This window comes from Chiloscyllium punctatum, chromosome 16 (assembly GCF_047496795.1).
Source record: "Chiloscyllium punctatum isolate Juve2018m chromosome 16, sChiPun1.3, whole genome shotgun sequence".
In the NCBI taxonomy this organism is placed as follows: domain Eukaryota; kingdom Metazoa; phylum Chordata; class Chondrichthyes; order Orectolobiformes; family Hemiscylliidae; genus Chiloscyllium; species Chiloscyllium punctatum.
Genome location: NC_092754.1, coordinates 19,741,819 through 19,757,467, shown reverse-complemented (window position 1 = coordinate 19,757,467; position 15,649 = coordinate 19,741,819). Strand labels below are relative to the sequence as shown.

Genomic DNA, 15,649 nt, shown 5'->3' with positions numbered 1-15,649 from the left:
AAGAAAGCAGCTTTGGCCTGGATGTTGACAAACTTATTGAGCATTGTTGGAACTGCACCAGTCCAGGCAAGGAAAAAGCATTGTTTTCTCTAAGCTGCACAATCACACAAATATCAAGCAATTGCATGCTGCAACAAATATACCAGGACAACCATGGCAAAGAGAAAAATACTTCTCTTATGGAGATAGTTATTGCTGAGCATTTATCAACCTAAGACAGGATGTTGTTCAGGTCTTACTACATGCTCACACAGCCTACTTCATTTTCTGAGGAAATGCATCATAATATTCTTTTATTGTCACATGTACTCCATTGTAGGAGTACAGAGAAAAGTTTTTACAAATGTCTGTCTTCTTATGGAGACATTTTAGGTACAAGTAACTAGGTACAATTCTTGGATACAGCAGAGGATAAAGTAGTTGCATTATTTACAGAGTTGAAAAATAAGTTAAAAATAGGACAACATTGAAGGGTTGACATTATAGTAAGGTAGGAAATTCCAAAAAGACATTACAATGTAGTAGCTCAGTGCAGGGCCTCCACACGTGGTCTGACCACCTACAACAGACCCCAGTCCAACAGCGTCAAAAATAGAAATTGCTGGAAAAGCTCAGCAGGTCTGGCAGCAGCTGCAGACAGAAATCAGAGTTAATGTTTCAGATCAAGTGACCCTTCCTCAGAACTGTTCAATACTGCTCAATGATGAGGACCCTGGTGTCTGATGTTTTGATGGAGGGAGTCATTGCTTAAGCAGTTGAAGTTGGTTGGGCCTAGGACACTACCCTAAGAAACTCCTGCAGAGACATCCTGGGGTTTTGGGGAGAATGACACGATTGATCTCCACCAAACAATGTCCCTTTCTGCTACATATGACTCCAGCAGTGGAGAAATGTTCATGCCCTTGCTCCCCGATTCCCATTGATTTAAATTTTACTCACCACTCTGTTGCCAAATTTAATCAAATGCTACCTCAATATCAAGGGTAGTTGTTCCCACTTCACCTCTGGAATTCAACTTTATTTATTATCTTTTGAACTAAGCCTCAAAATAAATTGGATCTAGATGGACCTGACAGAACTCAAACTGAGTATCATTTAGCACTGAGTAAGTGCTGCTTGATAACACTATCGATGATATCTTCTATATTTCCAGAAAGCTGCGAATACCACAATAGTACTGGAACTGCTTGGGTGAGGTGCAGCTAATTCTGGATAACAATTCTGCAGATTTGCTGTTGGAATGTTGTTGCTGTGTCCAATGCACTTACTCATCTCTTAGCTAGTTGAATTGGCTGAAAACGAACTCCTTGAAGTTGAGGACCTGAGAATTGTTCACCGTAATTTATGACTCATATGGCAGGTGATTTTCATTTGTCATCCACTGACTTTCTGCTTTTCAGGCAATGTTAAAACTGTGCCTATGAAATGGGGTATCATAAAGTACAAGCAGTTTCAGGCTCATCTGTGACCATACCAAAAACAGTCAATGTACACTGGTTGATCACACAAGTAATGTCCTGAGTGAGCTAATCGAGGACACTCAGCACTAACAAAAGTGATCAGTAGCAAAGAGCAGGGCTGTCAGTAAAGAAAAAACACTGCAATTAGATGCAGAAGAACACAGAATCTATGAGATCCATTGACAAAGTCTCACGAGTTTAACAAGACTAGGCTTGCTTGCAAAGAATTTGCACATCCTGTGAGTCGTTCATAGTACACACAAAGAAATTCTAGAAGTTTCCCTCTCCCCTGCTGAGTGCCAGTTTGGCATATCAGTTCCCCGAGCCCTTACTGTTTGTTCCCTCCCTCAGTACTATTCTCCATGTCTCTGATTGACTGACCTCCGCAGTCACCCAACACCATTTCCTGGTGCAGAGTGACCATTCGTCTCCCGCAGCACACACCATCCCAGATTAACTGCCCTTCCTCTCTGCACTATTTCCTGGCTCAGATTCATTACACCTTCCTTCAGTAGTAATGACCCACCCAGGCTGACTGATTCCTTCCATCAGTGCCATTTCCCAGCTCAAATTAATTGTCCCCCTCCCTCAGCACCATTCCCCATCCAAAACTGACTGCCCCCTCCCTCACTGCTCACTTACTTCTTTCGTTTAGATGAGTTCTTTCTCAATCAAGTGTTTTCGAGACATGCTCCAGTATTTATGACGTGAGCTGGATATTAGGCGCTGTCACTGGATATCTGACTCACTCACTATGTGGGAGGACAAGTCATGCAGGAAACAATGTTCAACAGAGCCAAAATTATGGGTTTGAAAACAGGAGTCGGTTTGAGAAACTGTTCAGAAGTATTCAGGTTCGGTTTCATCTTGAATAAACAACTGATTTTTATTAACCACTTGAGAACTGCAGCATTTGGATTTGCAGGGAAACCCTTCAGACTGAAATCAAGCACAGGGCTCTTTATCCTTAATGGGAAGTACCGACATTAGTGTAAGAATTCTCCTGTGGAATTGCTGACCTAAAACACTAGTGACTAAAACTTCATAAATGCAAACTGTGTCCAGTTGTATAAAGTACAGTGAGTTTGAGTTGAATCATTTATGTTGAGTCAGCTGTGGATCAATGGGTTCTTTTCTTGCCTCAATCATTTTAAGTCAGAACAATGTTGTTCTAAGCTCCATCAAATTTAATGTCTCGTGTAGTACTGTGTAGGTGCCATACTGGTGGAAGTGAAATCTTTGAGTAGTGGAAATGCCTCCATTTGCCCTCTGAGGTGAATGCAACCCCACTTGCTCAATTGAAGGAAGCATTGGGAAAATCATCCTGAATGTAACTAAACTTGTCAAGTGGTTAATTCTTGTGCACAAAATGCCAGCTGAGCTTTCCTGCACTCTACCAGTGACTACAATTCATTGATATGAAATACTTTGGATGTCCTCAGGATGAGATAAGGTGCTGTATCTAAATGTTGGTTCTTTGCTTAATCACCCTCTGTGTACACTGAGTGCAGTTTGTACCTTGCCTGAAGTTCACACTGTGAGACAAATCTGAATACTTCATTGCGTAAATGGGTTACCCATTTGGTACCTAAGCAGGTTTCAATTGTGGACTACACTGAGCAATGGAGTCTCCACTAGATGGCATAAGGGCAACTGCAAGTGGTCTTTGTGCCTCTGTTGGAGGCGGAAAACTGACAGGGGGTTTCTACTCCTGATCAGTAAGCAGTGGAAAGGGGGTATGTTTATACATGCAAGCGTTTGTGTCATGAGGACAGGATTACTCTCAATGTAATACATTATGCATTTGAATGTCTGCATTGTTTGTATCCTATAAAAGGAATTTGTATTTATAAAGCATTTGTCACAATATTCTGATATTCTTTATGGTCAATTAGGTAGTTTTAAAGTGTAGTCTCTACGATCGTGCAAGAAAGGCAGCAGTATTTTTGCACAGCAAGATTCCACAAAAATTGCACTAAAATTTGGGTTTGTGCAGCAAGGTTATATTGCATCATTGAGTTGTGCCATGGGATCTTTATTAAGATGGCAGATGAAGCTTCAGCTGAATATTTCATCAGAAAGGGTGCACCTCCTTAGTTCTACACTAAACCTAGATAATGAGTTCAAATTGTAAGACCCTGGATTTGATTATTACGCTCCCATAAGCAGATGGTATAATGGTCAGAAACTGTGTGTTAGTGATTGTGATTTAGGGCCTGATACTGGGGAGTAGCATTAGAATTACTGCAACACTGTATGTTCACATTTATCTTAGGAACTCTGATCTGAGTGCCTGTAATCACACGCACTAATCTGGTTAGAACTGTAGCATAAAAGAGCTGCCTTGACATCTGTAGTGAAATCAATTGAATGGGATATTTACTATCTTGAATCTAGTTGTGTTGCCATTTTCCAAAGTCCATTCCTTGCTTCCTCTCTCCCTTCCACTCCTACTCCTCCTCAAAGTTCATCCCTCCATTTGCCTCCTCTCCCATTGCCTTTCCCTGCTACCCTTCCTCTACCCTTTACCTCTTATCTCCCCGCACACTCATCAGATTGTAATTCCAGAAACTCCATTTGCTATACGGGTAACTCAGATCAATTGGCAACTCCAAGAAACAGCACCCTGTGATAGAAATGGCACTTCCCCAAAGGTTAGAAAGAGTTAACTCAGGTCAACATGCACACATTTTTCAAGTCCTTGCTGATGTTGTCAGGAAGCAGGAGAGGTGCCAGCAAAAGCACAACCTTATCTCAGAATGGAGCAATAATTACTCTCCCTCAGGGCGGACTTTGAAATTTATGACTGACGAGCATAGTTAAAGAACTGCACAATATCTTGATGACAGCTGGGAGGATCTGGTGCTGACACGTGCCAGGGTTACATTCCACTGCCTTCGTTCAGCCTGTAAAGCAGAGAACTTTATGTTCCGTGGCAAAGAAATGGATTCCATGTAGTTCAGGGGCGCGGCATCAAATCAGGAAACATGACAGCTAAAAACAAAAAGCTTTAATGTACTGGAATTATTGAACAGGCTTGTCAGCTTCAGCAAGAGTAACGATTCATGTAGATAGAAATTGGTAAGTTGCTCACATTTAAAATAATCTTGGCTGATAACATATGAACAAAAAAAACTCCATAAATCAGAGCCCAAGTGATAACTGAAAGTGCAGGTGCAAAACCCCTTGTAGTTTTGAGTACTCACTACTGAGCAAAGATCTTGTGAAGAATTTGAGACTAGAACCATGTCAATCATAAGCTCATATAGTGCAACATGAGAGCCTCCTGAATCCCTAGTACCTGATGTGATGTCAGGGTCAGAATTTGTTGCCCATCCTAAACTGTTTGAACTGAGTGTTTTTTTTACTTACTCATGGGATGTGGGCATTTTTGGCTGTACCAGCATTTATTGCCCATCCCTAATTGCCCTTGGTAGACAGTGGTAGAGAGCTGCTTTCCTGAAGTGTTGCAGTCCATCTGCCGTGGGTAGACGCATAATACTATGAAGAGAGGGAGTTCCAGAATTTTGACCCAGCAACACTGAAGGAACAGCAATATATTTCCAAGCCTTCTAAGACCAATTCAGAGGGCATTTAAGAGACAATCACATTGCTATGTATCTGGAGTCACATCTTGGTCACCCCAAGGGAGAATGGAAGATTTCATTTCTAGAACTGTATCAGTGAACCATGTGAATTTTTACTATGATCAATAAGACTTTTGTAGTCGCCATTACTGAGACTAGCTTTCAATTCCAAATTAATTCTAGAATTGTAAACTGAATTTAAATTCCAACAGCCATTATATTGCCACAGCATTAGCCTAGACCCTGAATTACCAGTCTAGTGAGATTTCATTGGTCCATCTACTGTCAACAAACTCCTCAAAAAGCAACTGTTGGACCATGCGTAAACAATGACTTTCACAATAAATTAGGGTGAGAATTTGTTCTAACAATACGGAATACAGTTCTAGATTACACCCTGATGATACACTTCCAGAGGACTCCTATAAGTTATAATAACATACTTTACAAGGACACTGTAAATAAAAGCACACTAGCAAAATTAAAGTAAATGGGATTTATGAGGAAAACTGGTCACTGGTTGGGAGTCATACATAGCATTAGGGAAGGTGATTGTGGTCAATCAGCTCAGCACCAGCACATCATCCCAGATACTTCTCAGCACGTCTCAAGCCTAAATATCTTCAGCTGCTTCATCAACGACATATTCTCCATCATAAGGTCAAAAGTAAGGATATTCACTAATAACTGCACAATCTTCAAAACCAATTGCTACTCAATAGGTAATGAAGCAGACTTATGCTAGCAACAGACAGACAATGTTCAGACTTGAGCTGATAAGTGGCATTTTTGACAAGTGCCATCCCCACAAGAGATAATCTCACCTTCTCCCATATAATGGCTTTAGCATCACTAAATCACCATCACCAACACCTTAGGTGTTAACGTTGATCCAGAAACTGATCCAGACTAACCATATAGATACTGTGGCCTCCAGACAGGTCAGAGTCTAGGAGTTCTGCAGCAGATAACTCACTGCTTGTCTCTCCAATGCCAGTCCACCATCTACAAGGCACAAGTCAGGAGTCTGATAGAATACTTCCTATTTGCCTTGATAGGTGAACCTCCAACATCACTCAAGGAGTTCAATGCCACATCGGCAAAAGCAGCACATTTGACTGGCACACTATTCATTATCTTAAACATGGAATCCCTCCAATGCTGTATAATGGCAGCAGAGTGTAACATGTGCAAATTACACTGTAGCAACTCACCAAGATTCCTCTCATAACTTCTTGTAAACCTGTGACTTCTACCACCTAGAAGGACAAGGACAGCAGATGCATGAGAGCACCTCAAGCTGCAAGCTCTTCTCCAACATGCACCATCCTCATTTGGATCTATTTTGTCATTTCTTCACTGTAATTGAGTCAAAATTCTGAAATTCCCTTCTTACCTTATAATATAGTTATAGCTACACCAGAATAATTTCAGTTCAAAAAAACATGGCTGCCATCACCTTCTCAAAAGCAATTAGGGATGAGCAACAAACGTTACGCAGCAATGCTCACATTCCATGAAAGAATCATTTTAAAAATATTTCTTGAGTACCCTAGTAAATGGGCCATTTTTCAAGGTTCCCTGTAGATAATCATACCGTCCTTCATCTGCACAAAGTAACAGAATGTAGGTGATATGGTGATACTGTTCCAAGACTGTCTCCTCCTAAAACTGAGTAGGTGATAGAAGTTTGGATTTGTTCCAAGACTATCAACCTACATTGGGCTTTATAAACACTGATAGCTACACCTCTGCTCATCTTGTCCCTATGTAGTCTGTGCTTGACACTGCTTCACTATCGGTGAAATGATTTATTGTATAGGTCAACGTTGCATTTTTTTTCAGTTCAGCTCTGCTTTGCAATATATTTGCTTGAACTTTTGTGTTTTTCCATAACTTCTCCCCATGTTCACTGAAGGAGTAAGTGATTCTGGCCTATTTGCGAGTTTGCTATAAGGCCAATCTTATACAGCATGGTCTCGATTAGAGTGGTGCTGGAAAAGCACAGCAGGTCAGGCAGCATTCGAGGAGCAAGAAAATCGACGGTTCAGGCAAAAGCGCTTCATCAGGACCTGTAGGAACCCTGATCTGTATAATGACAAAAGAATGCCACTTTGTAATCAACAGCACTAGAGAACCTCATGGCCAATTTCTTAGTCAGACATCAAGAAAAGGGACCTCATTTGACTGCTCCATTTTAAACTTGAATTTGAGTGCTGATGAAGCCCATTAAGACACTGATAGGATTTTTTTACATGCAAGTGTGGATTCAAAGGTAGAACGATGGATCAGATAGGAGGCTAGGTGTCATTTCATACAGGACATGTGTAAAGAGTGTGTAAAGGATTATTCTGAAGATCAATTTAGGTTTGTCTTTCAGGCCAGCAGAATGGCACACTTGCATGTACTCAAAGCTGCATATATTAATACAGAGGGCCCTTTTTTTGAAAGCAGGAAGAACATGCACATACACTGCTTGTTTCAAGACAACAAAACAGGTGACAGTCATTCTTTGATTGTTTTCTAAAGGACAATATCTTGACCAATTAATTTCAACTTTCCTTCTTTAAAATTTAAATGAAGTTTGGCAGTTAATTTTCAGTCATAGTTAAAATCTGCATTCTCCATGGCAATGCCTCTACCAATCACAGCCCACTTACCAACCAAACAACACTCCCCTCTCATACAGTATAAACATTGGTTTTATTTTCCTTTAGTATTTCTTGCATATTTTCCTGATGAGTGCCAAATTAAAAATTTCAACAAAATATTGTCTTTTTCAGAAATAGGTTGACATATGCATTAATTTTCTTTTACTGGTGATCATATACTTTACATAAAAACATTATTGTTCAATTGATTCTGCAAATTTTGTATTCCCCCACTTTAGGCCTCACTGACTTCCATATGAAATCATAGAATTATCCCAAATTTGGAGGTGCTTCAGAATAAATGACAGCTACTGGTTGTTAATTTACAGAAAATCACTTTCTCCTTACATTCAACATAAAACACATAATTTCTGCAGCACATTTCAACCTGACCTAAAATTCAGATTCAGTTATAGATTTCCCACAGGGTTGACTCAATGTTTACTGGAGCTGCACTGACTCACTTTGTCACTGAGGAGGAGATGTAGTCACAATGCTCCTCCTAGTGCTTAAGTTCATGTATTACAGATTTTTTTTTCATTCAGCTCACAATGGAGCATATTTGAATACAGTATATTGTAAAACGGAAGGGGCGGGACCACAATATGCAATTAACTCTCGCCTGTTCATAGTAAAGTCAAGATTAGAGTGGTGCTGGAAAAGCACAGCAGGTCAGGCAGCATCCGAGGAGCAGGAAAATCGAAGCCCTTCATCAGGAATGAGGCAAGGAGCTTCCAGGTTGGAGAGATAAATGGGAGGGGAGTGGGGCTGGGGAGAAGGTAGCTAAGAGTGCAATAGGTAGATGGAGGTGGGGATGAAGGTGATAGGTTGGAGAGGAGGGTGGAGTGGATAGTTGGGAAGGAAGATTGGAGGTAGGACAGGTCATGTCGATGGTGCTGAGCTGGCAAGTTGGAACTGGGGTAAGGTGGGGGAGGGGAAATAAGGAAACTGGTGAAGTCCATACTGATGCCCTGGGGTTGAAGTGTGCCAAGTCAGAAGATGAGGCGTTGTTCCTCCAGGCGTCGGGTGGTGAGGGAGTGGTGGTGGAGAAGACCCAGGACTTGCATGTCCTTGGCAGAGTGGGAGGGGGAATTGAAATGTTCGGCCGCAGGGCGGTGAGGTTGATTGGTGCGAGTGTCCCGGAGATGTTCCCTAAAATGCTCTGCAAGAAGGCATCCGGTCTCTCCGGTAAAGGACACCGCACCGGGAGCAAAGGATACAATAAATGACATTTGTGGATGTGCAGGTGAAACTTTGATGGATGTGGAAGGCTCCTTTGGGGTCTTGGATGGAGATGAGGGGGGAAGTGTGGGCGCAGGTATGGCAGTTCCTGCAATGGCAGGGGAAGATGCCAGAAAGGGAGGGTGGGTTTTCGGGGGGCGTGGACCTGACTAGGTAGTCACGGAGGGAATGGTCTTCGCGAAAAGCGGATAGGGGTGGGGAGGGAAATATATCCCTGGTGGTGGGGTCCATTTGTAGATGGTGGAAATGTTGGCGGATGATACAGTTTATGCGGAGGTTGGTGAGGTGGAAGGTGAGGACCGGGGGTTCTGTCCTTGTTGCGGTTGGAATGGTGGGGTTTGAGGCTAGAGGTGTGGGACGTGGATGAGATGCGTTGGAGGGCATCTTCAACCATGTGGGAAGGGAAATTATGGTCTTTAAAGAAGGAGGCCATCTGGTGTGTTCTCTGGTGGAGCTGGTCCTCCTGGGAGAAAATATGCCGGAGGAATTGGGAATACAGAATTTTTGCAGGAGGTATGGTGGGAAGAGGTGTAATCCAGGTAGCTGTGGAAGTCGGTGGGTGTGTAAAAAATGTCAGTGTTAAGTCTGTTGTCATTGGTGGAAATGGCGAGGTCCAGGAAGTGGGGGAGGAGGTGTCAAAGATGGTTCAGGTGAATTTAAGGTCAGGGTGGAATGTGTTGGTGAGGTTGATGAACTGCTCAACCTCCTCGTGGGAGCACGAGGTGGCACCAGGTGCAGTCATCAATGTAGAGGAGGAAAAGGTGGGGAGTGGTGCCGGTGTAACTGCGGAAGATGGTTTGTTCTATGTAGCCAACAAAGAGACAGACATAGCTGGGGCCCATGCGGGTGCCCATGGCTACATTGTACCTCAGCCTCTGACACTCCAGGGAAAACGGCCCCAGCCTGTTCAGCCTCTCCCTATGGCTTAAATCCTCCAACCTTGGCAACATCCTTGTAAATCTTTTCTGAACCCTTTCAAGTTTCACAACATCTTTCTGATAGGAAGGAGACCAGAATTACACGCAATATTCCAACAGAGGCCCAACCAATGTCCTGTACAGCTGCAACATAATTTCCCAACTCCTGTACTCAATACTCTGACTAATAAAAGAAACATACTAAACACCTTCTTCACTATCCTATCTACCTGCGACTCCATTTTCAAGGAACTATGGACCTGCACTCCAAGTTCTCTTTGTTCAGCAACACTCCCTAGGACCTTACCATTAAGTGTATAAGTCCTGCTAAGATTTGTTTCCCCAAAATGCAGCACCTCGCAGTTATCTGAATTAAACTCCATCTGCCACTTCTCAGCCCATTGGCCCATCTGATCAAGGTCCCATTGTAATCTGAGGTAACCTCCTTCGCTGTCCACTACACCTCCAATTTTGGTGTCATCTGCAAACTTACTAACTGTACCTTTTATGCTCACATCCAAATCATTTATGTAAATGACAAAAAGTAGTGGACCCAGCACTAGTGCTGTGTTTGCGATGCATGCCTGTTTGTAATGTTTCAATCTTGGAGTTCTAGGAAATTTGGGAGGCAACAGCGCACACTCAAAGTCATAAGAGGGAAAAGGGAAGTTGGTGATGAGGCAGTAGATTTCAAGGCTAGAGGGTTGAAAGTTTTGTTTTGAGAGGAGAGGAAGATTAAAGTAGTTTTGAAGTGGTGGGGTGGGGCACCAGTACCTGGGGAGAGAGAATTATCTCAAATATCAGCGAATGTGGGAGCAGGGATGGAAGCTGGATGGTCATCCATTTAGCTGGAATAGAGGTTTGGTCACATGGACAAACTACACTTGGAAAGGCATGACAGGACACAACAAAGCTACTTAAGGAACATGCCAGGGTATGGGGGAATCTATAGAATGCTTGGCCTCGTTGATGCAGGAAGGAAGGCCTAGTTTATGTAATCCCTTTCAATATTTGGAGCCCAGATAATATTCTGGTGAATGTCCTTTCCAATCTTTGCAAGGCTAAAGGTACAATGTCCTGAAATATAACAGGAATTCTTGATGTGGTCACATCAGAGCTTTGTACAGCTATCATAGAACTTCCTTCCCGTGTTTGTGAATGATATGCAGTGGACATCAACTGCTTTATTCCCAAAATACTTTTTTCAGCTAAATCTTACCATTTTTTAGTTAAATGTTATTTTTGAGTTTTGTAGAAGATTTGAAACCCAGCAAGTTTACTTGCCCAATCATCCCAAATTTGCATCATTAACTATCAACCCCACTTCATGGTACCCCTCTCATCTGATGCTAGCCCGATTCCACCACTCTGTTGCCATTGTTTGGAAATCCCAGGATAGACCAGCATCCCTTGCAGCGGCTCCACTTGGAAGACAGCTGTGGACCTGGTCAAGCGTTGACAATCCGAAATTGCTCTTTGCTATCAACATAGTACTATAGCAGTCATAACAGCACTTCTCACAGCTTGACAGTAACACAGCTCAAACTGCTTTACACATAAAACAGTACATTCCCACCCCAACTATTGTTTAAGCATCAGGCCACACAACCTACTAGATCATAGCATGTCACAATCTTTTCTACTACCCTGTCCCCAGTGCTCACTGGAGCCTGGCATCTCATCATTGTTCACTGTGGGGTATCAAAGACAATGCAGCCTTCAAATGATGTATAATTGTTACTTAATTTAGAGGAACCAAATGCATTTAGAAATCATACATTCACCCGGATACTAAAGAATTGCTTGAACTTTCAGAAAGGTCCACTGCTTTTTGTCATTCATATAAATAATTTGGATGTGAATATAGGATATATGGTTAGTAAGTTTGCACATGACAGCAAAATTGAGTGCTGATGAAGCCCATTAAGACACTGATAGGATTTTTTTACATGCAAGTGTGGATTCAAAGGTAGAACGATGGATCAGATAGGAGGCTAGGTGTCATTTCATACAGGACATGTGTAAAGAGTGTGTAAAGGATTATTCTGAAGATCAATTTAGGTTTGTCTTTCAGGCCAGCAGAATGGCACACTTGACAGCAAAATTGATGGTATAGTGGACAGCGAAGAAAGTTACCTCAGAGAACAGGACCTTTACAGCCAATGGGCTGAAAAGTGGCAGATGAGGTTTAATTTAGATAAATGTGAGATGCTGCATTTTGGTAGGGCAAATCAGGGTAGGACACATACGCTTAATAGTAAGGTCCTGGGGAGTATTGCCAAACAAAGAGACCTTGGGGTGCACGTTCATAGTTCCTTGAAAGTGGAGTTGCAGGTAGACAGGGTAGTGAAAAAGGTGTTTGTTACGCTTGCCTTCACTGGTCAGTGCATTGAGTACAGGAGTTGGGAGACTGTACAGGACATTTGTTAGGCCACCTCTGGAATACTGCATTCAATTCTGGTTTCCCTGCTATAGGAAAGATGTTGTGAAACTTGAAAGGGTTCAGAAAAGATTTAAAAGGATGTTACCAAGCTTGGAGGTTTTGAGCTACGGGAAGGCTGAATAGGCTGGGTCTTCTTTTCCTGGAGTGTGGAGTCAGAAGGACAAACTTACATAAGTTTATAAAATCATGAGGTTGGGTAAATAATTGAGGTCTTTTCCCCACAGTTGGGGAATCTAAAACAAGAGGGCATAAGTTTAAGATGAGAGGGCAAGATTTAAAAGGGACCTAATGTGTCATGTTTTCTTGCAGAGGGTAGTGCTTGTATGGAATGAGCTGCCAGTAGTGGGGGTGGAGGCTGGTACAATTACATTTAAAAGTCATTTGGATGGATATAAGAATAGGAAGGGTTTAGAGGGATATAGGCCAAATCCTGGCAAATGGGACTAGATTAATTCAGAATGTCTGGTCGGCATGGATGAGTTGGACTGAAGGGTCTGTTTCCATGCTGTACAGCTCTTACAATTAATAAGTTCTCATTTAACCCAGCTTCCATCTGCCAAAACCTGGTGTCAATTAAGTCCTGCCACATGTGTTTTGTCATGCACAAGGGTATGTCCCTCCTGCTTACTATCTTTATCCTCCTCCTTGAAATACTGCACTCACTTTCCAATTTCTTCAGCATTCATCATGTCCCCTTATTGCCTGCTACAAATCTGCACAGCACAGCATGTAGGAATTAAGCTGCACACTCTGTCCAGTGTATACTGAAAGGCTCCACTAGCCCTGTCTGAACAGCAGAACCTTTTCTCTAAAAGGCCTATCTGTCATGGACAAAGTTGCATTGTATCTTCACTGCACCTTGGTGAGGGGGCTGAGTCATGAGGTCATCAGCCAAACTGACAGAGGGTTGCTCCTGTCCCCCAGTAACTAACTTTGTATTGCATTTGGACCTTCAAACATAACAGGAACATAAGATTTCCCAAGGCTGTAAGAGTTGTGGCAGCTTCCAAGATACTGGACAAAAACCTGTATGAAATGGTATTGGTGATCACAGATCATTTGGACATTGATGGAATAAAGTCCCTTTCTATAGACAAACTTTGCAGTGTTGTAATATGGCCTTCTTACCAAGTGTGTGTGCAGTCAATAGTGTCTTGACACTGCAGAAACCCAGCTATGTCACTGATCATACTGCCCAGGCTGCAGCACTGACCTCACCTTGGAGACATGAGATAGTGTGATCTGGCACAGATATCATCGGACATGGCTTTGATGCATTTGTGGCTGGACAATTGAGAGATCCTGCACGGCAGCCCAGTATACCCAATGGAAGGAGCCAGTTGCCTAAATGTTCAATGCACTAGTCACCTTATAGCCACTGCGTCAAGATGGTAACCCACCCCTTCAGGTCACAGGTCCTGCTGCAGTAGCTGGCATTGTTCAGTAACAGGTTGTAGGACATGTTCAGTGTCCAACAGTGCATATATGCATTCTCTTCAGTCTTCAACATATCTTGAGGGTTTTCAGCTGCAATCTCTTTATGTGGGGAGGCTGCTTAGCTTCCACTTAAGGTGTTGCTGCTGCATGCTTTGCTTGCGGTGCCCTTCCTCTTCCCTCTTCCTGTGCCATGTTACACTGGGGCCAACTGGACAATATCACCAGTTGGGATGGGTCCATCACTCATTTCGGCAATGAACCTGTTGAGAACATAAGAAACAGAAGAGGCTCTTACCAATAGAAACAGTCAACAGTTGCATCCCTCACAAATGACAACATGACATTCTTCTCCATAGAGTCAGAAATGTTGCATTCCAACAAAGAGGGCCATGGAATTATTCATTTCACCAGTTTGACATTAGATCTTTATTTCAACAAGTATTCCAGCAGTCATGCTGTGAAGGAATAGTAGCAGAGTGCATGTGCACTTATACCCTTCTTGCCCAGCTCCACATCATTATACATAAGAAAGTATTGCATTATGCTTACAGCTCCACATCCCTTCACCTTGCTTAGCAATGTGTGATGTGGGCCACAGATGCCTATGATTACTTCTGCTTCACAGAGATGTGAAGTCATCATGTACATTGCGCTTGGTCTGGTCATCAGTCTCACCGTTCCCCGAAATCTCCATGTCCCTCTCAACATAACACTTCCTCGACAGCTCAATCCCATCAAACACCCACATGTGTTCACCCATCACATCTAACTTACACTCCAGCTATCCTTTTTACCCCTGACCATATCTTGGTGAAGACTATCATTGTGCTGCACAGCCCCTTTTGAGGTGATATATTGAGATTGTGAGATTTTCCCATTACCTGACATGTATGACAGATTTTACAGAATTGCACACAACATCCTTATGAAGTCTTAGTTATGTGAAATGCCTGTTTATCAATGCTTGAGTTTTCCATATTCCTACATATTCTTCCATACCTTAATGGCACTACTATTTGACGAATAACAATCCATTCCTCATATATAGGTCCGTGGAATATCACTTGCTCATCAGAACTCTATTTTTCATATAACACGGGTGCTGGCAGGTGGGACTAGATTGGGTTGGGATATCTACTCGGCATGGAAGGGTTGGACTGAAGGGTCTGTTCCCATGCTGTACATCTCTATGACTCTATGACTCCAAAACTCTTTCAATCTCAGCTTATGTTAATTTGCTTGACTTTGGGTTAGGCTTTTTTAGCCACAATTAAAGAAGACTTACCAAACACTTCTTTTGAATTATCTTAATTCTTCAATGAAGTTATGCCTATTGTAACATCTTTTGTGGTATTACTTTGACCTCTGGAGATGGACTTTGTTTGATCATTGGCTCTGGTCGCTGCAGTATATGATGGAAAAATATCTGCAACTTGTTCTTGTAGCTGCTCCATCTCTTTAACCTCACTCAGAGTTTCTGTGATTATAGACGAATTATAGACAATTATAACTTTCACTCTGGCCAAATCATTAACTAAGAGTAAGTCAATGTCATCACGGTTAAATTTCTGAACAACTCCTACTATCATAATTCCAGACATTAAAGATTATAGTGATAGGGAATGCTAAGTTAAAGGACTGATGAGGATTTTAAAATTAAAATTGTTTTTAAGCACAGAAATGTTAGGATGGATGATCTAACCAACCATGACACCACAGCACACTCAGCTATTCATGAGGGGAGAGTAAGAAGAAATGTAGCAGTAGTTTGGAGGTAATTTACTGAGGGGGAATTGACACTGGTCTTTGTGACAAACAGCACAAGTCCAGATGGCTGAGCTGCCTGTATGGTGTCAGGGTTTGGGATATGTCCTTCGAGCTGAAAAGAAGTTTGCAATGGGGAGCTGAGGAT

General features: G+C 42.3%; 1 long non-coding RNA gene across 1 annotated transcript; it reads right to left on the bottom strand.

Annotated features, from left to right (window-relative positions):
* Positions 1-276: 276 nt before the first annotated feature.
* LOC140487021 (uncharacterized) lies at positions 277-15,301 on the bottom strand. The gene is made up of 2 exons (XR_011962698.1): positions 15,023-15,301; positions 277-13,997 (listed from the first exon to the last, which is right to left on the bottom strand). It is a non-coding gene; the product is annotated as an uncharacterized lncRNA (long non-coding RNA).
* Positions 15,302-15,649: the final 348 nt, after the last annotated feature.